This window comes from Neurospora crassa, linkage group VI, assembly GCF_000182925.2.
Source record: "Neurospora crassa OR74A linkage group VI, whole genome shotgun sequence".
Classification (NCBI taxonomy): domain Eukaryota; kingdom Fungi; phylum Ascomycota; class Sordariomycetes; order Sordariales; family Sordariaceae; genus Neurospora; species Neurospora crassa.
The window spans coordinates 2,822,937-2,849,777 of record NC_026506.1 but is presented as its reverse complement, the minus strand read 5'-3'; positions in this window follow the sequence as shown (position 1 = coordinate 2,849,777).

Sequence of the window (26,841 nt, the reverse complement as noted above, 5' to 3'; positions counted from 1 at the left end):
TTAGACTATAATTATATTTAAAAATTTAAGGGATTTAACGATTATTTATTCTATTTACTCTCCTATCCTTATATAAGGAATACTAGAATATTAGTAAGGGTTACCACTCTTCGAATTTATTGAGGCCGGACTTCCGGCGGGAAACCTAATTACTATTAGGGACTTTAATTTTTATTATCCTAATTAGGATTTAGTGAATAGGATTAGCCTAGAGGCCGCCCGCTTCCTTATATAAGTATAATATTAGAGATTTAATTTATTTATTCCCTATAGTAAGCTAATTAAATTCGGGAATGTAACATAAAGGGAAAGGGATAGAATAATTAATTATATATAATTATTACCCGGGGTTGAGGTTAAATATTAGGGAGTGTAGTAGTACAAGTAAATTAGTTCGGACTACTACCTTTAGGAAATTTAAATTTAAGTAGGAAAAAAAATTAAAAAAGTTGAAGAAGAAGGAAAATATAGTTAAAGTTTTATAAATATAGAGAAGGTGAAGGAGGCGTTGGAGAAATAAATATTAGTCTTGAAAAGGATTAATATAGTAGAGGACCTTAAATTCGCCTTTCGTAGGTTCGACGGAGAATTTATAAGTATTATAGAGGAATTCGTTTTATATTAGAAGAAAAGTCGAAGGAGGAGAGTAAATTAGTAAACGTTAGGATATAAAATAGTTATAAAAGAAGTGCGGAGGATATATTAGGAGTAATTTAGGTACTAAATAGTATTAAATTAGAGAGAATTTATTAAAGCGTTAATGAAAAAGAAGAGGATTATTATAAAGGCCTAGTAGGCTATATAGTATAATAGTATCGCCGAAACTTCGAGGAATTTAAATTAATTTTAATTATTAGAATAATATGCCTGGACTTGAAGTTACTAATTAATAAATCCGCTTAAATTACTAGCCTTTTAAATTTATAAAGGGGTAATAGAAATCGAAGATTATAGTAGTAAAGCCGAAATTTTTATTAATCGCTTTTTCCTAAAGGTAAAAGTCCTAATAAATTACTTACTGGATTAGATTAAGTTATTAGAGGGTATTAACCCGATAATTATTAGTGAATTAGTTAATAAAGAGAATATTTAGAATATACTTTCTAAAATAGTATTTAATAAGGCCCCCGGAATTAATTAATATTTAAATAGATTTCTAAAATTATATAGGCAACCGTTCTAATAAATTATAGTATATTTATAATCCGCTAGCCTCCAATTCGGCCACTTCCTATAGTAATTTAAGGATATAAAGGTGATTATCCTTAAGAAGCTTAGAAAGAGCGCTGCCTAATAAAAATTAATAAGTATATAGAGACTAATATCGCTACTTAATAATATAGGAAAAATCTTTAAAGTATTCATAATTAAGAGATTTATATAGGTAGCCGAAGAGTTTAATTTCCTATTAGAAGGTTAAATAGGTAATTAGGTAAATTATTTAATAGAATTTATAATCTAGGTAGTTACTAATATAGTATATATAATTTAAAAATTTAAGGCCGTAACGTCCTTTATATTCCTAAATTTAAAAGAAGCGTTCGATAGAATTAATTATAGGTAATTTCTATATACCCTATAGGAAATATAGCTTTTAATATAAATTATTAAGTAAGTAGCGAATTTTATTACCGGTAAGAGAAATTCCTTCTTTTTTAATAATAAAATATCCCGCCCCTACATAATCATTATTAGTGTATTATAAAACTCCCCCCTTTCCCTTATTTTATTTATTCTTTTTATTACTCTATTATACCGAAAGTTAATAATAATTTTAAATATAATTATAGTCGGTTTTATAAATAATACTAATATTATAGTAGTAATTTATATTATTAAAGAGAATTACCGGATACTATAAATAGTATAGGAAATATATTTAGAATAGGTAGGGGCGAGAGGTATAGAATTCGAAGTAATTAAGATGGAATTAATGTATTTTATGTAGACGAAGGTATTAAGGATAGAAATTTTCTAATTCGGGGATATTGTATTTTAATTAACGGAATTAATGTAATTCCTAAGGGTTTAATTGGATTGTAAATTTAATTATAGGGCTTATATAAAAGTAGTAAAATGAAAAATAATAACCTAAATAAATATATTTATAAAATTAGTAGTAAAGATATAGGGTTACTCCTTTATTCGAGTAAAGGAAATATATATTAAACATATTTATAGTACTATTATATATAAAGTTTTAATATTCTACTAATTAATCAAAATCTATAGGAAACTATAAAGAATTGTAATTAGGCTAGCGAAATATTAAATTAAGTATTCAAGAATTATTGCTAAGGCGTATAAAATTACGCCGGTAAGAAATTTCGAAATAGAAATATTCTATTTGCTATTCGACTTCTATTTTAATAAAAGGGTCCGGGCCTTTGAAAAAAGGCTCGCCTAGATAGATTAAGCCCGGTTCGTCCGGGGGATAATAGTTTAAGTATTTAATTATATTTAAATACAATAATCGACAAGTCGGCTACTTACTAATAAATTAGAGAGTCGTATAATTAAAGTACAATAAGCTAAGGAATAGGCGTTAATAGAAAAATTACTAATAATAGTAATTAATTTTCCTTTAGATTTAAAGACTCTATTACTACTATTATAAGTTTTAAAATTAATAGCCGCCGATTGGGAAGAATAGTTGAACAAATATAATAAATTAGGAATAGGTATTATACTACAACTACTACTTAGTAGCGGCGGTAATAAAATTAGGGCGAGGGTATAAATTTATTATTATTAATTTTACTCCTAAATTTAGTAGAGAGGCTATTTAATAATATATAGTTAGTACGAAGAAAAAGAAAGGAAGACGTTGAAAATTAGAAGAAGATAAAGAAGAATTATACTTATTAATTAAAGCGAAAAGTTCCCTCTTTATTTAAATTATGATAGAAGTTATTAGCCTCTAGGCCTTCCTCTATAGGAGGAAAGTACCGAACGTCCTAACCCCTATTTATACTTATAAATTTAAGAAAAAGACCTTTATTTATATTATCCTAAATTACTTTAATATAAATATTAATTTTTAGGATAATTTGGAAATTTAATTACTAACGAAGGAGGAATTTTAGGAATTCTTAGACAATAGAATTAAAGCCGAAAGGATTCTATTATAAGCGTTAAAATTAGGAAGGTTAAGAGAATATTATTTAATAATCGAATTAGAGGAGGAGTAGTACGAAGAGATTGCAAGGTATTTTTAAGAAGAATATAGAATATTAATAATATTAAAATAAAGAGATAGGAATAGGAATAAGATAATTATATTAATTATAAGAATTATTTATAATATAAATCTAGTAAAAACTAAAAAATATTATTTAATAAGCGTTTAATTATACTTAAAAAATTATTCGAATAGTTCTATTATACAAATTTAGTTTATAGTAACTTTATAATACTATTAAACTTAATTATTATTTATAAGGGGGCGCTTAGGAATATTAATAATTATAGAGCTACTAGGGATGGAACTACTACTATTAAAATTAAAAATTATATAAGTAGGAATAGTAAAATTGTTATCGCCGGATATAATATATATAGGAATAATAGTACTACTACTAGAATTAGATGTAATTTAAATTGGGTTTATAATATTACCGCTAGGAAGAGAGGGGATACAATTATAATAAATATCTTTTATAATTAATTTATAGTAACCCTTTCGCTAGAAGTTAGTAATATTATAATTAATAGCGTAGGAAAAACGCTCGAAGTTAGTAAATAATTCGTCCTACTCTAAATATATATATATATAACGGATGAAATTATTAGCGGTACGAATAAAAGTATTTAAATTGCGTTCGAATTTATTTTAATTACTTAATACTATAGTAATAACTATCGCCTAAATAGTATTACAAGCGTTATAAAAGTTAATAGGAATATTTAATATATATATTTTATAGGTATAGGAGTAGGTAGTATTTTAGGTACCGTTGGCTAGGATAGAAGTTAAATAATAATAAAGAAAAAGAAATATAGAGAATAAGAGATTTATTAATCGCTGAAATAAAGTAAATCTTTTTAGTAATAATTTTATAAACATTATTAGGGGAGTTAAGTTTATTATTATGTAGGATGGAAGTAAAATTTAGAGTATAGTAAAAGTAAGGAATTTTATGAATAATATTAATTAAATTAAAATAAGGATTGAGGAGAATAAAGAAGGAAGTTGTATTAGTTCGGGGGAGGATAATTATTAAGGAAGTTATAAAGGGTACGAATAAAGAATATAAATTCTAGAAGTATAATTATAGGGGATATAAGGCTTAAGGATATACTAAGGGAGGGACCCTCTACGTTAGAAGTTAAATCGATTAGGTTGGGGCGATAACAATTAGAAGAAGCTATTTTATTAGAGGTTATAATAAGGAAGAAGGAGAAGTAGGATTAAGAAGGGGTATTGTATAGGGGATTATATAAATAAGGGAAGGGGGTCCTTATATTATTATAAATAGAGGTAGATCCGTAGGGTAATAAAGTAAATAATAGGGAGGAGGAGTTTATAAATAGGATAAGGAGGCGGAGAAATAGAGTAGTAAATAGGAAAATAGGATAAAGAAGCGGGGAAAAGGCGAAGGAAGGAGTAGTAGGGAGTAAAATAGAAAAGTAGTAGAGGAAATAGTACGCTTAATTTAATTTTATTTCTATTATCCTTATTATTTTAGTATTAGGATAATGTAGCGGTGGGAGAGACGAAATTAGTTTACTATACTGGTAGGTAAGAATTGTTCTAGTTATAAGTAAAGTAGGAGCGGTGTGGAGAATTATAATTAAAATGGAGTTGGGGGTTTTTATTCGGCGGTGTTTAATACCGTACGGTTTTCCCCTCTAAAGAACTGGAGAAGGACCCTATGCTAATAAGGCGCTATAGTTATAGTATAGGGAATAAGATAATAAGATAATTATTAATTCTAATCCTTTTCTAATTAAATTCCTACGGGGGGCGAACGCCCGTAGCCTTTTAATATATATAATGAATACTTTTATAATTACCTTCCGGAGAATAGAATACTCTTTATAGCTATATATATAATAACCTTTCTTCCTATATAATTTATAATAAATAATTTATTTATTATTATTAAATAAATAATTCATTTCGGTAAAGCAATTTCCTTCATATTTAACTTCGCTATAGCGGGCGTAAATATTTTCTTAATAGTAGAATTTTACTATATATCTAATTCCTTAATATTTGAAATATTACTAAACGTTATTTGAAATTTGAAATAGCTTATATAGATATACGCCGCCGTCCTGAAGGAAGAGGTTATCCTAAAAGAAATATACTGCTAATATAGTAGCAACCTCGATAAAAAATAGGCTTTTACTCTCTCCGTCCCTTCTCTTCTATAGCCGAATTCCAATAATAAATACCTCTAGGTTTTTCTCTTTTACTACCTCCGAAATAATTTCCACTATAATATAATTATTAATACTATTCTAAAATTCGCTTCAAACTAATACGCTTATAATACTTTTAATAATAAAAGTATTAGGGTTAAAAATTTTTCATAATTTATGTTTAGTTTTATTAGTATTAATTATATATATTTTTGTTATAAGTAATTACGTAGTCTCTGATTGTTAATATTCTAGTAGCTATACGGATTGCTAGGCCGGTTTTCTTTTTATTTAGGTATATAGCTAGGGTTGTTTTTATATTTTTATTTGCATAGTTTATAAATCTAATAATAATTATTACTCCCTTAATAATAAATTACTATTCAAAATTAACAAGGAAAAACTTTTTAATAGTAGTAAATAATTATTAGAGGGTAGTACTAATTTTATTCCGGCTAACGTTTACTACAATATTAGCCTAATACTTCGACGCCTCCTAAGCGCCTTTTTTAATTTCCTTTAAAATATCCTTCTTTAAATTATTAAAATGCTTCTTAGTAATAAATTAGTCGGTTCTAACCTTACTAACCTCGGGTCGTATAAACCCACTTTTTCCAATATATGTTTTTACGAACTTAAGAAGCAATTCTTAAACCCAACGACAATCTTCGGTCGAAACGGTATTATAATTTGCAAACTTATTTACTCTAGCGATAAACTTCTTTAATATTTTATTATTATCTTTCGTTTTGTCCAAAGTTTTTATAGTAAGTACGGCTTTAGAATTGTTATATATTAAGATTTCTATAAGCAGGTTATAAATACTGTTTTCGAGTCTATAAATACTACTATCGATAGCTATCGGCAATAACAATATAATATTATTACTATATTCGTCGTAGGATATTGTAAGAGATGCAAACGACCCTCCTAAGTCGATTGCCGTTATTAGTTTTCGTTTTGGAGCACTCTTCGACTAGAAATCGGCGTTTCCGGTTCTAAAGCAGTTTTTTTTCTTAATATTAAGGTTAGAAAAAGGATAAAGAAGGAAATTATATGAATTTTAAAGGACGTAGTTACTAAGAAAGTTATAAAAGTTATAAGCAAAAGTTATAGATTTTCAACTAATAGGAAATATTAATCCTAAGGACGGATTAAGGGAAGAAACTTCTATATCGGAAATTAAACCGATCGGGCTAAAACGATAGCAACTGGAAGAAGCTATATTGAAAGAAAGTATAAGAGGGAAGGAGAAAAGAAAAAGAAATTAAAAAGGGGGCACTATAGGGGAATTATAAAATATAGTTCCCCTGGGCAGGGCCAAAGTCCAGGGGAGATAGAGAGACGCCCTACCATCTACTTAGTTAAAATAAAAAAAAAGGAAAAAAAGGCTAAACTGAACTGTCACAGGCATTACTACCATGTTCCTATATATAGATGGGTACTGCACTGCAATAGTACAGCCAGCTTACAGCTGTCTAAATGTAGTACAGCAGTTACGTGTATACGTACTGTAGCCCGTATACTCGGGTCCACAGCGTACCCTACATAGTTCTCGTACACACACAGGATTCTCTTCCTATTCCGCGACAACAATTAAAGTCTTAATTTAATACTTACTCGCGCTATATAACAATTTATTATACCTAACCATCGCATTAATACGTAATAAATAATTTCGGATAGACTAAGAGTAATACGAAACTACCGCAATAATCTAATCTTTACAAAATTATATTTAGCCAATTAGTACAATCGCTCATAATTGATAAAAATATATCTAATATTAATCAATACGAAGCGAGAACTTTATTTAAGTACTACAATAATTTTAGAGTTGCAAACGCGATTAACCAGTAGTTTTTTATTTATTATTATTTAAAATTCCAATAAAATATTCAATTTGAATAACTAACCGCAATTTTAGTAGGGTTAAATTAATCTACGTAAAGTATTCCTAGTATCATTAAAAGGCTTCGATTGACTTTAGTATATTTATAAAAAAAAAGTAATTAGCCTCTTAGTTCTTAAAGACTTTACTAAAAAAGCTAGGGACTTCGAGGAGGTTATAAAACTACTTTATTACTTCAACACTAAACTTAAGGATCTTGATAACGAAATTAATACCATTGTAGAGGTAAAAGATAAATTAGTAGTTATATTTAAGAAGGAGGCAAAAGGATTTAAGACCCGTATTACTATATCCGAGAGCTTTAAAACCTAATAGGCTATTTAAATTAATTAGTAATAATGAAAGTATAATAGTATTGTAAGGGAAAATATAGTCCTATAGAAGAACGTTACTTCCCTATAGTTAAATAATAATTCCCTACGTATTATTATTACTTAAGAGCAACGCAACATCGTAGCAGCAGAATAATAATATACTAACTTATTAACCGTATTTGAATCTTAGAATAATATATTCGAGGAGATAAATATTAACTATAAGAAAGCCTTCACTAAAGCCAACTAGGCCAAAATCCTTTACAAAAAGTTCGATTATACTAAGTAAAGGCTCAGAAACGCCCAGATCGAGACCTAACCCCGCGCAACCAAGATAATAGAGGCAATTATTAAGAATTTTGAATTATTTATATATATAGGCGATAATAACGAATCGGATATATATAATACCGAAGAAGAGGTTTCTAGGGGAGGAGGTTTTAGCTATATTAATAGTAGTAGTAGGGATAAAACTACTACTAGCAGTATTAATATTAGTAGGTTTAGCGTTAATAATATAGGAGGAGGCGGCGAATTTATTAACTAAAAGCCCGGAATAAGCGGAGGTATTAGTAGATTTAGAGGATTCGGTCCTAATAGATTTGGAGGATTCGGTCCCAGTAGTCCTAACAGTTTAAACGGAGGTAATAAGCCTAGTAACTACTTTATAAACTTAGGAGGATATTACTTTATCCTTACCCTAGCGGTCGATACTTATATCCGACGTTGTAATTTAACTAAGGATTCTAAATAATTTAAAGGCAAAAAATATATATTCAAGCGTTATAATTATATTATTACCTAACTTATAGCTATTCGTACCCGCTAGGAGGTCGATAATTATAATTTTATAAATAAAAAGACTAAACTCCTATATACTATAGGTTATTTAGGTAGCGAAGTTGGGGTTACTATCATTATAAATATAAAAAAGATCCTAAACAACTTTTACTACTCGGTTATTTAGGATTAGCCCCTAGAATTGGGATTTTTGAATTACTTAGCCTCTTATTTCTAATAAAGTAATATCGTTACTATTTCCGAAAAGGCTATAGTTTAATTAAAATGAAATATAAATTATAATAGTAAATTTACTAACTTTACCGATTTTAAAGTATAATTTACTATATTAGTAGATAGGTGCGGTTACAATACGGCTACGAAAGTCTATATACTTAAAAATAAAATTAATAAGGACCTCTGTATTATAATATCTTAGTAGTATAATACCCCCGGTTATAATAATTGGGAGGGATAGGTAAAGTTGTACCGCGGCCTATTAAAATCCCTTAATAACGCCGCCTTCTACAATAACGGCGGTTAAATTAATAATAATAGTAATAATAGCGGTAATAGTAGTAATAATAATAAAAATAAATAAAGGGACTCTGAAGTAATAAAGATTAACCGTATTGAAATAAACGAAATCGATTTAAAGGTTATCTAAGTACGTTTTATAACTAAATTATACATTAAATATAATAAACCTAGCTATTAAATTCGTAAATACCGTAATTAAATTAATTACAACGGTAGGCTTAAGGTTATTAATAATACTTATCTTAATAAAGGTAATATAATTTAGAGTAGCGGTAGTAATAAATACAATATTAGAGTTATAGTAGATTCTATAGCCCCCCCGAAGGATATAACCGAAATGGTAGCCCCCGAAAATAATATTACCTAATTATAGGGATAAGGAAATAGCGAACCTTCGGATTAAAACGTATCCGAAGGCTTAAGGGGGATTAAAGTAGGATTAGGAAAGAGGAAGTTATAATAAGTATCTAATAGGCAAGACTAACTTACTAGAAGGGCGAGCCTTTATTTATAAAAAACTTAAATATCTATAAATAAAATATAACCCTCTCATTTATTTACTTCTAGTACCCCCAATATAATAATAAAATTAACTATATATTACTAATCGACTTTAACTATATTAGGAAAGCTTTTATTAATAAAATTCTCGTGGAGAAAATATACCTTGAAAGAAATCAATTTAATAAAGTAAGACCCTTATATTTAGCGGACGGTAAATTTAAGGAATAAATCGAATATTACGTAGAAACAATTATATAGATCGGCTACTACAAAGAAATAATTAAACTCTTCGTAGTAGATTTAGTATAAAAACATCCTATTATTTTAAGGTAGCTATAGTTTTAATTCTATAACCCTAAAGTTAATTAAGTAATAAATAAGGTTATATAGAACAAAGACTATATAGGGAAATATATTAAGGAGGTTAAAGTCGTTGAAGTATTAATAATTTTAATATTTCCAACTCCAGGTTTAGCGCTGGATTTACTTTCGGAGGAGTAGAAGATAATTAAAGGATTAAAACGAAGAGTATTCGTTAACTCTAAGAAACCCTACCTAGCGGGAATAGGTAATAATAAATTGGATATTAAAATATCCTATAGAAGTACTAAAAGGAAATCAAGGTTTAATAATAGAAGCGCCCTTATAACTAATAAATAAAAGTCCTATTCCCTATACTATAACTATAGCGCCTTATTGGCATAGGGTCCTTCTCCAGTTCTTTAGAGGGGAAAACTGTACGGCGTTAAGCGCCGCCGAATGAAATCCCCCAGCTTCATCTCGGCCGTAGTTCTCTACACCGCTCCTACTTTACTTATAGCTATAATAATTCTTACCTACCGTTATAGCAAACTAATCTCGTCTCTCTTATTGTTATATTATCCTAATACTAGAACAATAAAGATAATAGGAATAGGATTAGACCTAACGCGCCGCTTCCTTCGCCGCCTCTCTATTTTACCCCCTACCGCTCCTTCCTCCGCCTTCTCCCCGCTTCCCTATCCTATTTTCCTATTTACCACCCCACTTCTCCACCTCCTTACCCCGTTTATAAATACCTCCGCCCCGTTATTCACTCTCTCACCCCGCGGATCCACCTCTATTTACAACGGTGCAAGGACCCCTTCCCTTTGTCTATATAATTCCCTATGCGCCTTATAACTAATAGTAATTAGAAAATTCGAAGAACCTTTCGGTCCTAATAAGAAACTAAATAAGATTAGAATAATGATGAAAATTAAAGGCGGCCTTAGGGTATAGACGATAGCGAGGCTAGAATAGGTTAAGTATATTTACCTATACTACTTCGAATTAGTAAATTCAAAAATAAACCCCCTTGATACAATAAATTTCCAATTAATGTATATAGAAACTTTTACTATAATAATACAGCTAAGGGGCGTATATATTAATTTAATTATTTAGACAGGGTTAGAAGAATCTTAAAAAGATAAAATATACGTAGTTATACTAACGTTATCCGAAGATACTTAAAAGGAAATTATATAGGGTAGAGGGGAGCTATATAAGAAGTACTTCAAAAACTTTAAAATTTATAACTTTATTAACGTTTATAAAATTGAAGTAGTAGGAAACTAACTCTCTACCGTATTCCTTAGGCTAGGAGAAATTATTCGCGCTTTTATTAACCGAATATATAATTTTAAGGAAGGGATAAAGCTATTAAAATAAGAATTAATGCTACTTAAATAAAAACCTATACTACTAACAGAAATTAATAGAATCTACAGTATTATAGAGGAAAACGTATATAAATTTATAAATAAATCTACGAAACTAAAATTTACCCCTAAAGAAGTTAAAGAATATTTCCTTAATAAATATAAAGACTTATTTAGAGTAGCCAACCCTATAAACACAAAGGAATTACTAGAAAACTGTTTATACAATTATGAAATCGATATAATCCCAAGTAATAAACTATTATATTTAAGAATAAAGTTAATATTATTATAGGAACTTAGGGTTATTAAATAGTGATTTAATAATAACCTCGCTAAAGGATTTATACGACCTTCTATATCCGATATAGCCTCACTAATACTACTAGTACGACAATTAGGCAGTAGTATAAGGATTTATATTAATTATTAAGGTATTAGTAATATATCTTTGAAAAATCGTTATCCTTTACTATTAATTAGAGAAACCCTAAATATTATTTGGAGAGTTAAATAATTTATAAAAATAAACATTATTACAATATTCAATAGACTATATATAATAGAAGGTTACGAATAATTAATAACCTTCATTATACGGTTCAATCTATATAAATTATTAGTATACTCTTTTAATTTATTAGAAGCACTAGCCTCTTTCTAAAATTTCATTAACAATACCTTATACAATATCCTAGACGTATATACTATAATATACCTCAATAATATCTTAATCTTCTCTAAAACGTATAAGGAGTATATTAAATATATTCGAGAAGTATTCCAATAATTAATAAATATAGGTTTGTAAATCGATATTAATAAGTACGCATTTTATACCTAGCGAATAAAATACTTCAGTATAATTATTATATTTAGCAGTATTGAAATAGACCTAAATAAAGTGGAAGCCGTTACTCGTTAGGAAGTACTAACTTCGAAATATTAATTATAATAGTTTTTAGGTTTTACTAATTTCTATAGACAATTTATAGCCTAATTCTCCTCTATAGCAAAACTACTATATAAATTTATAAAGAAGGGTACGGATTGGTAATAGGAAAATAGATACGAAGTGTAAGGGGGACAGTAGAGTGTATATAGATACTACGCCTAAGTAATCGATAAGGTTCTATAAAGGGGAAAGGGGGAAAGGTCTATAAGTAGAGCTTATAGCGGCGGCCTTTTGAAAGGGACTGTAGGTACGTGACCGGCGCTGCAACGGAGTAGCGCTATTGAGAGCTACGGGTTAAGCTACGGCGGTAGTTGGGCTATAGAGTCCGATATAAATTTCTAGGGCGGTAGCCCTATAATATTAGCCCTCTCCTCCCTATATTAACCCTAGCGTAAGCGGTAACGTTATTATATATAAGTAATTACGAATTCTATTTCTATACAACGTTGCCCGCCCGGTTACTACCTTTACCTACCTTAGCGCTAGCGGAACCTTCCTACGTACCCGGCCTTCCTCCTCCTTCTATACCCTTCTTCCTATTATATACTTTCCTTTTTTTTTTTTACCCTTTCCCTTCTTCCTTTCTTTTTTTCTCCTTCTCTCCTTCTTGTTCCCTACTTACTAACCCGCCTTCTAAATATTATAAGGTTGCACTTACCCTTAGTATTAATAGTAAATTTACTATTGTACCTTCGCACTTTAGATTCTAATTCTCTATAAATCTTATAATATTTTCTAATAACTTACAATATAAGTAATTCTTCGCCTAGTAGCGCGAATAAGAAGTTACCGCTTTTATTTTGTAATTCTCCGCTTTAGTTGCTTTTATTATAGTTATTCCTCTAATTACTCCTATTATAATTATTCCTCTTATCACTCCTATACCGGCTATTTTAGTACCGCCCGCCCCTGTGCCGGTTTAGTTGTACGCTACTTCTATTAGTACTACAACCTTCGGCGCTCTTCCTATTATACCTTCTTTTTCGCCTATTAAAATCTAATTTAATTACATTCTAATATATAACTAATTCCTGGGCTACTATTAATCTCTTTAATAATTTTACAGTTACCCTTATAATAATTACCTATTCCTACCGCTGCTATAGTATAGTCCTAATCCTTTTAGTATTCCTCTTAATTAAGGTCCCGCTCCTACTTTTACTTCTATCCCTATACCCGTCGAGCCTACGCCTATTACTCCTCGCGCCCCTACGTTTACTATTACTATTCATTTAGTTTTTATACTTATTATTGTACCTATTTCGGCCCCTACCGCTTAATTTACTATAATTCTTAAGGAGGATAATAAAGAGGAGGAGTTTTTCAATAGTCCCTTTATATACTAAAGTAGAATTAAATTTTATATTATAAAGAATCACTTTATTGCTAAGTAAAATAGTCGTTCCTTGGCCGGAGCCTAATGTAGCCAACGAAGACAGTGAAACGCCCATAGATATACCCTACTTTAAAGTAATAAAAGATTTTAAATATTTTTTACTACTCTAAATAATTAAACTTTACTTTTAATTTCCCATTTTTTTTTACTATTAAATAATTCTTTTTTAGTTTTTTACAAGGGCCTCGCCGGCCCCCTACACCCCCGGCTACTAACCCTAACCCTAATATCCTAGTAAAGCAAGAGAACTATTTACAAGCGGGGGCCTCTCGCCGGCCCCCTATACCCTTAGAACTAACCCTAACCCTAACCGCTAACCCTAACCCTAATATTCCTAGTACATAAAAAACTAAATTAGAATATAGAAAAAAATAGAAATTAGAAGTTGAATTAGAATAGAAAAAGAAGAGAAGTTGGATATATCCAATCAATCGCCGCCAATTATTTTTTTAGCACCAACGCTAAAACGGGAAGTACAGGAAGGTTCTTAATAATCAATCCTAATTCGAAGGTATAATACTAGCCAAAATATTACTAAATCTAACCCTTCTTATCGGATTTTTATTATTTAACCTATAAACTTAATTACAAACACAGTAAATACTCCTAAAATACTCTAATTAAATAATATAATCTATTTTTAATTACTTTACTATTATTAGCCCTACTAGAGGTACTATAAGGACGCCCGTAGTATAGTAATTAAAGGAACGCCTATAACTATTATTAATATAAATTTAGAGAATTTATACGTTTAATTCCCTACTTATATTTTATTTCTTCTTTAAACGCTCAATTATTATACTATTAACCTCTCTCAAATCCTCCTTATTTTCTAATTTTCTAGTATTAACTATATATAGGCCGTTTCCGGGGAAATAGGAAATGTAAGACTGCCGTAAAATATACTATTTTTCAATACTATTAATAATTACTTTAAAAAAGAGTATACTATAAGGTATTCGATTAGGGTGTGCGGAATAAGTCGAATTAAATTCCTTTCTTTTTTTTTTTTTTTTTTTAAACCGGTAGTAAAATTCAATTACCTAAATTCCGAATTAGAATAATCTAAATTATAATTAATAATAAGAGTAATATACTACTTTAGCCGGATAGGGAGATAAAGCTTAATGGCGGTAATTTTCTTCTTATAAAGAAGTTCATTTTTAATTAGTAGTAATATTTTAGTATTAACCTAACTAATAGAAGTCTATTAGTACTTAAGGGTAAGTAAATTATAATACTCTTCTTCTTCTTTCAATATATTATTAAAGCGTTATTCGAGCTCGAAATTATTATCTTCAGAAATAATTAATATAGTTAATAGTTAATAAAAGTAATAAAAATAATAAAAGAGAAAAAGAGAAAAAGAAAGAGAAATTAAAAATTATAAAAATTTTAATTATATACAACAACTATTAATATAGAAAGTATACTTAGTAATTATTATATCTATCTACTATAATAATAATTATTCTTACTAATTTATCCTCCTCTTAATTATAACGGTCTATTAAACATATTCTTGCAAAGTCTACTACGAAGCCTTACTAAACCAACTTTTAACCCAGCCGTTGAACCAACTCTTCTAAAAGGAGTTATACTACTAATTCTACTACTTAATAGTCTACTATAACGTCTACCGCCAGAAGTAGGTATAAGTAAAAGAATATTAGCACCGTAAATTTTTAATAATAATCGACCCTAAAATTTACTATATTTACCCCTTAATCCTCTACCCTAAGGCGGCCGGCCGTTATTAGTATTATTATTATTAAAATCCTTATTAATATTACCCAATCTAAGACCTATTCGGCAAGCCCGGTTAATTGCTAGAGGAATCCGCTTAGGACTTTGTAGTAGCAATAATTAGCTTAGAACTAATTATTAATTATATTGTTTAACAATATCGAGGGCTCGGTAGCGATATATCTTATTTACTTTAATACGCAATATATTAATAGAAAAAGTTTTATCGAATATAAGACCTTACAAAGTCCGAACACAAAACACAGCTACATAAAATAAACCAACCGTAAAGTCTTTCTTAGAAATATTATATATAATTCAATTTAGTGTTTAGCCTTATAATTTATATATTATAATTATGTATATAATAATTAATAGGAACTAAATTCTAGTATAATAAATAGCGCTTCGTTAAAATTCATAAATAACCTAGAAAATAGAAATAATGTAAATATCGATATCTAAGTAGTTTTCGAAGTAAGGAGGGCCGCAATAGTTAGGAAAGTACATTAGAATAATAAAAGGGGGGTCGCCGGCCTTAGGGCTATAAAGATATAAAATTAGTAAATAATTATTAATATAGTAAAAGACATTAATATAATAGAAGATATTAATATAGTAAATATAATTTACTAAATATTATAATATTAATTAGCATCCTATACAGTATTAACAATCGTACTAATCGAACTATTAACTAACCCTCCTTCAATCCAAAGATTCTCTATAAGTATAACCTTACTACTAATTACTAAAATCAATTTATTATACAAATTTCCAACCTCAGTATAATTACTAACTTTAATACTCTATAGATTATTGGCAGCCTTAATTACAAATACTAAGCAGTTCAATACTTCTAAATAAATAAAATTATACTCGTTAACTATAATATTAATTGGATAAATACGTAATACACTAGCAAAATCCAATTATTCATTAACAAACATACCTATCTACAACGAATTAATAATAACTCCTAATAACGAATAATAAGGGTATTAGTTCTTAAACCTTTAAGTACTTTACAAAATCCAGCCTAGTCATTACTTTATTAGTAGATAATTTACTTAAGCTCAATACTCTAATCGAAGGCAAAATAGCAAATATAGCTAATATATTAGATATAATCTAACTTTCCTTCCTTTCTTTTACACCATTACTCCTCGGTTTCATTAGGAAGTCTATCGGCATTATCATCTCCAACTACTTTAAGCTAAATATTAGAATTATTAATAAATTAAAGGGGTTCTTAATAATATAATACTTTCTAGCTAATAGGTAGTAATTAGAAGAAATCCCTAAGAAGAAGGATATTAGCACTACTAAAAAATTAATGCTAGTTTTTTAAGAACATTTACCGTAGCCTTTTATTAATAAAGCATATATTTCGTATACCTAGTATAGACTTTTCGTTAATAATAAAATACTTATACTTTCTAAACTCTCTTTAAATATTAGAAAATCTAATACTATTAAAACAATTCAAAATTCTAATACCAAATAGAAGTTTAAAAAGGGAATAGATTGTATAACTGTCAATATTATTAGCAACTACACTAATAAGAGCAGGAATAACAATAGGTTTAAGAAGGTTACCAACTATATTAATAAATTTATAGGAAAGCAATCGAATAAAATAAGATTTACTAGTACTGCCTTTACTATCAACCTAAAGAAGCAATTATTAGGGAGCTTTATTATTAAAAACAATATAATAATAATTGGTAAATAAATTAAATACTATATATTACTCGGGATTAAGGGTATTATATATATATTATGTAATAGGTTTAGGATTTAGAAGATTAAAACTAATTTTCCGTACTTTCTAATAATCACTAATTTAACTAAGAAATTCTTAATATCTAACTATATAATTATTATACTAATTATAAGTAAAATCGATAGGTTAGTATCATAAAATATTACTAAAATCCTCTTCAATAATACAATTAGGCATATCTCTTACAATATCTTCCCAACCTAGTTTATTTACTTCCTCTTCCTAATTAAGAAGTTCAAAATCATCCTTAAATTCTAGGGTAAGAAACTTACTATAATAATTATCTAAATACTTATATTCTTATTAATACGTATTAAATACTTCTTTAAAAGTATTATATTATATACTATCAATAGTATAAAAGTCATCCGGCTAACAATAAGGGTAATAAAGCATAAACTTAACCCGGGCGTAATTAGCCTAGTTCTCTTCCGTTTTATATACAGGAAAGTAATTAAAAACCCTTAATTTAGTACAATTTATAAATAATCTAGTCTGTAGTCTAAGGTTAAAAGTAGTAAAAAATTCGAAATATAATACATTAATATACCTTTCTTCTTAATTTATATACTTCTAATAGGAGGATTGGGTTTAACGAATACAGCTAATAGTATCAATATAAATACCTCCTCCTTTATTATTATCAATTTAACCAATAGCGGCGGCGGTATTAGCGGCTTCAACGGCAGCATTTTATCTTCTCTATTTATTAGTAAAAAAATCTATATTAGGATTAGTAATAATAATACCTTAATAATTATAATAACGGCAATCGACTATAATAACTTTTCTAATACTATCTTATAAAGGAAGGTCCATAAGAATATAACAAACTTCTTAAATAAATTAATTATACTTAATAATAAACTTATTTATAAACTTTACTATAAACTATTTAATTAATTGCCTTACTATAATATTAGGAATTACTTTAGTAATAATTTCTATATAACTCTTTATCCTATTTTTAGCTTTAAAAATATATTTAGCAATATAATTAAGTACAATATTTATACTTATACATAGTTGAATATTAGTATTAGCTATCTAACTTAGTATAATACCCGGATTATATTAATTAAGGATAATATTATTCTACTTACTATCGAAAAGCTAAAACCTAGGGTTAATATATATTATTAAAAGAAGATTATCGTATAATTTGTAGGGGAAATAAAAACGATAAACTTTCTATTCGGATACTAGAAATTTAAAATTTAAAATTTAATAGTCGCTGGAGAGGGTACGAATTTACTAACGAACTTAAAAATAATAAATATTACTATAAATATATTATTAAAATTTATTAATTATATTTATAAATTTTCTAAATATAGATTCAATTTAATTATAAGGCCGGTTTAATATATTAGTACAATCAATATAATTTTACAATACTAAAACTAATATAGCCGGAAGGGGGGCTAAACTATAAACCGGAATAAAATTTTAAACTTCTTAATTTCCGGGCGGAGTATCGTTAAATTAAATATTTTAAATATCAATATCTAAATTCTCGCCCTAACCCTAAAGATTTTAAATTTAGACCTATAAATTATCGACCTAAACCTAAGAGTTATCGGCCTAAGGATTATCGGGTTCCAGAATATTAATATCCTAAATTACAATTAGAACTTCTATACGTTGGGTACGAGGAATGCCTTCTAAATCCTTATTTAGGCCAAAGTATACTTCTTATAGCTATTTAATATAGTAAAGCACTAAATTATATATAGTAATATAGTAACCCTATAATTTAATAAACTCCCGTTATACTACTAGGTTAGCGAAATTAAAGGAATTAATATTATTAACCCAATAAACACTATAAGTATAACTAATACCGCAAACTTAGAATTCCAATCTCTACTAATAATTATTAAATTTAAATTTAAAAATAAAGATATATTCTTTAAAAAATTCAAAATACTTATAAAAGTAGTAAGTAGCAATATAAGGGTTAATAAAAATATTCCTTCGAAAAATTACTCGGCGCTCATCATTATTAAATACCAATTATAATTTATAATCGGATATATATTTTACTAAACTATCCTAATAAAAATTAATAATACTAAACGTTATAAACATAGCCAGCATACCCAAGAAATTAATATATAAAGCGAATTTATAAAATTTCTAGATCCAATATAACCGAATACCTCGAAATATATTAGTAAATCGGACAATAGAATTAGTAAAAGTAATAGCTTCTTTACTACAAGCCTCGAAATAATCCTCAAATCATTATAAATTAGCGAAAGTTTTAGGATCGAACTTAGGGTAATTTACGTAATATATACTCTTACTATTAACTTAGCTACGTATTATAGAATTAAATACAATATATTAAAACCATTTATATTAAATAAACTGGCCATTATACTACCTTATTATATAGCGAACTTAATTATTAAATTTTACTACTCTTAACCGAAAGGTAAAATATTCAACTATACCGTAAGGGAAGAGGGTTAGAAATACTTGAAATATAATAAGTTAATTACAACGAAATTCATTAATAGATTAACTTCAAAGAAATCTTTATTAAATATAAATATAAAATTCTACTAATAGTAGGGGGGCTAGAGGTTAGCTGGGGGATAGAGGTTGGGGAGGTGGAATTTAAATAATAGAAGGATTCGGGTTTAGAAATAAAGCTAGAGCGGGAACCGGGTTAAAAACTGGTACTTAATTACTAGGTTACTAACTACCGGATTATTAACTACCGGGTTATTAATTACTAGGTTATTAATTACTAGGTTATTAATTACTGGGTTATTAACCTCCGGACGGCTAATTATCTAATATATTTACAACCCGTACTAAAGTAAAATTGGAATCCGGTATTATATCTCTACAAAATTAAACTCTCAATTAATTAATATTATTCATTATCCCCCCTATAAAATTTAACGCTATAGTAATTTTAAACTCTTTAATTTTATTAAAAATCTTTTACAATCGTACTTAATCTTCTTTATTAAAGTCCTTAATATTAATATTATTAACTAGTATAATAACAACGTTATTAAATATATCTCTATCCTCCAATAATTAATCGAAATAATTTTATACAATATTAATATCAGTATAACTAAAATAATATTCTTTTAAGAAATAAAATTATTATTTAATTTTATAGTAATTAACTTTAAAATCCCTTCGAACTTAATTAATAATATAGCGTTAATTACAAACGTTTTGTACTTTAACCAAAGTAATATCGATTTCTTATAGTAATTTAAATAATTAATAGTAAATATACGAAACATCTCGAAAAAAACTAATACAATAGCCTTAATATTTATACTATATACCACTAAAGGTATAAATATCAAAAAAGATATAGACCCTCGAAATAAATATTTCTTTAATAGAATCAAACCGTAGCAATTAAAATACTAAATCATTCTTATTATAAGTACCAAAATCTATCTAATTCTCAGTACTATAAAGGAAGGGGTCGTTAATTAATAATTCGGAATCAACCCAGCAATACCAATCACATACACCTTCGCCGTTAATCGTCATTTCAAACTACTTTTCTTTACAATATTAGTAATATTATTAAATTATTATATCAAATTTCTTATAGAAAGTAAAATTTATTTAATAGTCGGCTTTAGGAATAATTCGGGTAGTTATATTACCGTCAAATACCGGGTTAGGTTCGTATTCAATATTACCTATACTAAGGAACCGTATACTAAAGGTATATTTATATAAAGGTCTCCGTATACCCGGTAGCCGGCCTCTTCTTAGGAGTTAAGGTTGTAATTATAATTCGGGAATTTTAAGAGTACTATAATTAATGATATAATTATTGATATTAAATATAGAATCTAAGGTATTAAGAGGATTCCTTATTCTAGGAAGGTAGGTAGGATTTCTAATACTAAATTCTTCGAAGAAATTATTATTGTTATACATAAAATTATAAGTATACTACTCGTTATTATCCTAATTAAGATTATCTTCGTTAATTTAGTCCTAATATAACCGGTAATAATTATATTTAATATTATACTTCTTAAAGAAATCCCGCCGGGGATATTCTTACTTATAATAAATATAGATTTTAACTTTATTACAAATATTATAATTAGGATTATTGTATATATATATAATATAAAAGTTAGTAATAGGGTCGTAGTTAACGGAGCGATATAATTAATAATATACTAGGTAGATAAAATACGGCACATCATTATTGTTAGAGATATTTTAAACGATATTACCGGATTAAATTAATAAATTTTACTTATAATTAGGGTATTTATTTAATTCCCTATATACTGGATTAATATATTCTTAATAAAGCTATTCTTAGCGGCAACAAACACAAATCTTTATCTAAAATTAAATATTAATATTAGAGAAAGGGACACAGATAATACAATAAAATGAACCATCTAAGTAGCAATTTTAAATATAGCGGAGTAAATTATATATTTAGTATACAAATTAAAACTATAATAGGTTTATTTCTTAAAGATTCGAATATTATTGTATAATAAAGGTAATTAAAGAAGGCGTTAGTAAAACCTCTTTTTAACTATATTTTTATTAATAGTAATTATATTAAATATCTTTCAATTCGGCACGCGCTCGAACAATTTCCTCGTCGTCCTATAAATAGTAAAATTAATTATTAATAATTAAGTAGGGAAATTACAAATATTTAACTATATTTATAAATATTTACCTCGTTTTAAAATTTTAAGACTTTTTAATAATAACTATATAATTTTATCCTTAATCTATTAAAATTTAGGCTTATACATTTTAAACTAGTAAGACTTTAATTATTAAGTTAGAGGTTATTAGGGGGGTTATTAAACTTCTTAAATAGGGCGTATAATTAATAATTAGAAAATTTATTTATTAATATATTATTTTACTTACTTCTAAACGTTTATAATAGTAGCCTAATTATTTTGAAATTCAGTTTCTATTAAACCTTATTTTTAAAGAAATTCTTCAACCCGCTATTCAAAAAATCGGTATTATTAATATCCTACTTATTACTATCGTTATTATTCAAAAAGTTATAATCGCTAGTATTACCCTAACAATTATTACCCTAACGGTTATTATCTAAATTATAATTATTTAAGCTATAGTTAAATAATTTACTATTATTACAATTATTATCCTCTTACTTTAAACTCTTATTTTATAACCGTATAAGGGCTAAATATTCCAATTTCCTATTATTATTAACCTTATTAAACTTCTAATAATTCTTAAATAGAAATATTAATATTTTTACTATTAAAATATTGTTGTAGTCTTATTCCCTATACTATAATTATAGCGCTTTGTTGGCATGGGGTCCTTCTCTAGTTCTTTGGAGGGGAAAACCGTATAGTATTAAACATTGCCGGATGAAAACCCCTAGCTCCATTTCGGTTGTAGTTCTCTACGCCGCTCCTACTTTACTTATAACTATAACGGTTCTTACCTACTATTATAACAAACTAATCTCGTTTCTCCTATTACTATATTATTCTAATATTAGAATAATAAAAATAATAGGAATAGGATTAAATTAGGCGTATTACTTCCTTTACTACCCTTTTATTTTACTTCCTACTATTCCTTCCTCCGCCTTCTTCCCGCTTCCCCATTCTATCTCCTTATCCGTTACTCTACCTCTCTACTTCCTTACTCTGTTTATAAACACCTCCTCCCTATTATTTACTTTACTACCCTACGGATTTACTTCTATTTATAATAGCGTAAAGACCTCCTTCCTATATTTATATAATTTCCTACGTAGTACCCCTTCCTAATCCTTCTTCTCTTTTTTCCTTATTATACCTTCTAATAAAATAGTTTCTTCTAATTATTATCGCCCTAATTTAATCGATTTAATTTCCGATGTAGAGGGTCCCTCCCTTAATATATCCCCGGGCCTTATATCCCCTATAGTTGTACTTCTAGAATTTATATTCCTTATTTATACCTTTCGTAATTTTCTTAATAATTATCCTCCTTTAAATTAATATAATTTCTTTTTTCGTCCTCCTTAGCCTTTATATTAACTTAACTAATATTATTCATAAAATTCTTTACCTTTACTATACTCTAAATTGGGCTTCTATCCTACATAGTAATAAATTTAATTCCCTTACTAATTTCTATAAGGTTATTACTAAAAAGGTTTACTTTATTTCGGCAATTAGTAAATTCCTTATTTTCTATATTTCTTTTTCTTTATTATTATTTAATTTCTATCTTAGCTAATAGTACCTAGAACGCCACTTACTCCTATACTTATAAAATATATATATTAGATATTCCTATAAGCCTATATAATACCCGTAATACTATTTAAATAATAGTTATTACTATAGTATTAGGTAGTTAAAATAGGTTTAAATATAATTTAAATACCTTTGTTCGTACTATTAATAATTTTACCCGTTGTATATATATTCGTTTAAAGTAGAATAAATTGCCTATTAATTATAAGTATCTTCCTTACACTATTAATTATAATATTGCCGACTTCTAGCAAAAGGGTTACTATAAATTAATTATAAGAAATATTCGTTACAATCGTATCCCTTTTCTTCCCAGCGGTAATACTATAAACCCGGTTCGGATTACATCTAATTTTCATAGTAGTACTATTACTCTTATATATATTATATCCAGTAATAGTAGTTTTATTACTCCTACTTATATAATCTCTAATTTTAATAGTAGTAATTCTATTCCTAGTAGCCCTATAGTTATCAATATTCCCGGCCGCCCCCTTATAAATAATAATTAGGTCTAATAGTACTATAAGGTTACTACGAATTAAGTTCGTATAATAGAATTATTCGAATAGCTTTTTAAATATAATTAGGCGCTTATTAAATAGTATTTTTTAATTCTTATTATAGCTACGGTTTAAATAGCTCCTATAATTAATATAATTATCTCTTCCCTATTCCTATCCTTTTATTTTAATATTATTAATATTCTATATTCTTTTTAAGAGTACTTTATAATTTCTTCGCGTTACTCCTCCTCCAATTCGACTATTAAATAATATTCTCTTAACTTTCCTAACCTTAATGCTTATAATAGAATTCTTTCGGCTTTAGCTCTATTATTTAAAAATTCCTAGAATTCCTCCTTTATTAGTAGCTAGGCTTTTAAATTATTTTAGAAATTAATATCCGTATCGAAGTAATTTAAAATAATATAAGCGAAAATCTCCTTCTCGAACCTATAAGCGTAGATAGGGGTTAGAACGTCCGGTACTTTCTTCTTATAGAAGAAGGCCCGGAAGCCGATAATTTCCGTTCTAGTTTAAATAAGGAAGGAATTTTTCGCTTTAGTTAATAAGTATAGTTCTTCTTTATCTTCTTCTATTTTTTAGTATTTTCTTTTCTTCTTCTTCGTACTAACTATATATTATTAGATAGCTTCTTTATTAAATTTAAGGGTAAGGTTAGTAATAGTAAATTTATACTATTACTCTAATTTTACTACTGCCGTTGCTAAGTAGTAATTATAATACAATACTTATTCCTAATTCGTTATATCTTTTAATTATTCTTCCTAGTTAGCGGTTATTAGTTTTAGGATTTATAATAGTAGTAGTAAGGTCCTTAAATCTAGGGGAAGATTGGTTATTATTACTAGTAGTTTTTCTATTAGCGCTTATTCTTCGGTTTATAGTACTTTAATTATACTACTTTTTAATTTATTGGCGGGTAGCCGACTTTTTAATTATTATATTTAAATATAATTAAATATTTAAATTATTATCCTTTGTACGAATTAGGCTTAGTCCGTCCGGGCGAACCTTTCTTCGAAGGTTTAGACCCTTTTATTAAAGTAGAGGTTAAGCGGTAGATAAAATATTTCTATTTTTAGGTTTTTTATTAATGTAATTTTATATGCCCTAGTAATAATTTTTCAGTATTTAATTTAGTATTTCGCTAACCTAATTGCGATTTTTCGTAGTTTCTTATAAACTTTAGTTAATAGAATATTGAGGCTCTATATATAATAGTATTATAAATATATTTAATATATATTTCCCTTACCCAAATAAAGGAATAACCTTATATCTTCGTTATTAATTTTATAAGTATATTTATTTAGGTTATTATCTTTTATTTTATTATTTCTATGTAAGCCCTATAATTAAATTTTTAGTTTAATTATATTCTTAAGAATTATATTAATTCTATTAATTAAAGTACAATATCTTCGAATTAGAGAGTTTCTATCCTCGGTACCCTTATCCGTATAAAATATATTAATTCTATTTTAATTACTTTAAACTTTATACCTCTCGCCCCTACCTATTCCGAATATACCTCCTACGCTATTTATAATATTTAGCAATTCTCTTTAATAATATAGACTACTACTATAATATTAATATTGTTTACGAAGCTAACTATAATTATATTTGGAATTATTACTAATTTCTAATATAATAGGGTAATAAAGAGAATAAATAAAATAAGGGAGAAGGGGGAACCTTATAGTACGCCGGTAGTAATTATATAGGGGTAGAATGTTTTATTATTAAAGAAGAAGGAACCTCTCCTACCGGCGATAAAATTCGTTACTTACCTAATAATTTATATTGGAAACTATATTTCCTATAGGGTATATAAAAATTACTTATAATTAACTCTATTAAATATTCCTTTCAAATTTAAGAATATAAGGAATATTACGGCCCTGAATTTTTAGGCTGTATATACCGTATTAGTAACTACCCGGATTATAAACTTTATTAAACGGTTTACCTAGTTACCTATTTAACCCTCTAATAGGAGGTTAAACTCTTTAATTGCCTACGTAAATCTCTTAACTATAAATACTTTAAAGATTTTTCTTATATTATTGAATAATAATATTAATCTTTATATACCTACTAATTTTTATTAGGTAACGTTCTTTCTAAGCTTTTTAAGGATAATTACCTTTGCGTCCTTAAACTATTATAGGAAGTAATTGAGTTAGAGGTTAGCGGATACTAAATATATTATAATTTATTAGAATAGTTGCTTATATAACTTTAAATATTTATTTGAATATTAATTAACCCCGGGGGCCTTATTAAGCGCTATCCGGGAGAATACGTCCTAAATATCCTCTTTGTCGATTAATTTGCTAATAATTATTAGGTTAATACCCTTTAGTAGTTCTGTCCAATCCGGTAGGTAATTTATTAAGACCTTTACCTTTGGGAAAAAACGGTCGGTAAGGATTTTAGCCTTATTGCTATAATTTCCGATTTCTATTGCCCCTTCGTAAATTTAAAGGGCTAATAATTTAGGCGGATTTATTAATCGATAGCTTCGGATTTAAGTTTATTATTCTAATAGTTAAAATCGATTTAAATTCTTTAAAACCTTAGTAACGCTATTATACTACGTAGTTTATTAAGCTTTCGTAATAATCCTCTTCTTCTCTATTATAACTTCGATAAACCCCTTTCAACTTAATATTATTTAGTATTTAAACTACTTCTAATATATCTTCTACGCTTCTTTTATAATTATTTTATATTCTAATGTTTATTAATTTATTTTCCTCCTTCAACTTTTTTTTTAGTATAGAATAAATTCTTCTATAATACTTATAAATTCTCTATTGAACTTACGAAAGGCGAATTCAAGGTCCTCTACTATATTGATCCTTTCTAAGACCGATATTTATTTTTTTAATACTTCCTTTACTTTCTCCGTATTTATAAAATTTTAATTATATTTTCCTTCTTTTTTAACTTTTTTATTTTTTCTTCCTACTTAAACTTAGGTTTCCTAAGGGTAATAGTCCGAGCCGGTTTACTCGTACTACTACGCTCTTTAGTATTTAACTTCGACCC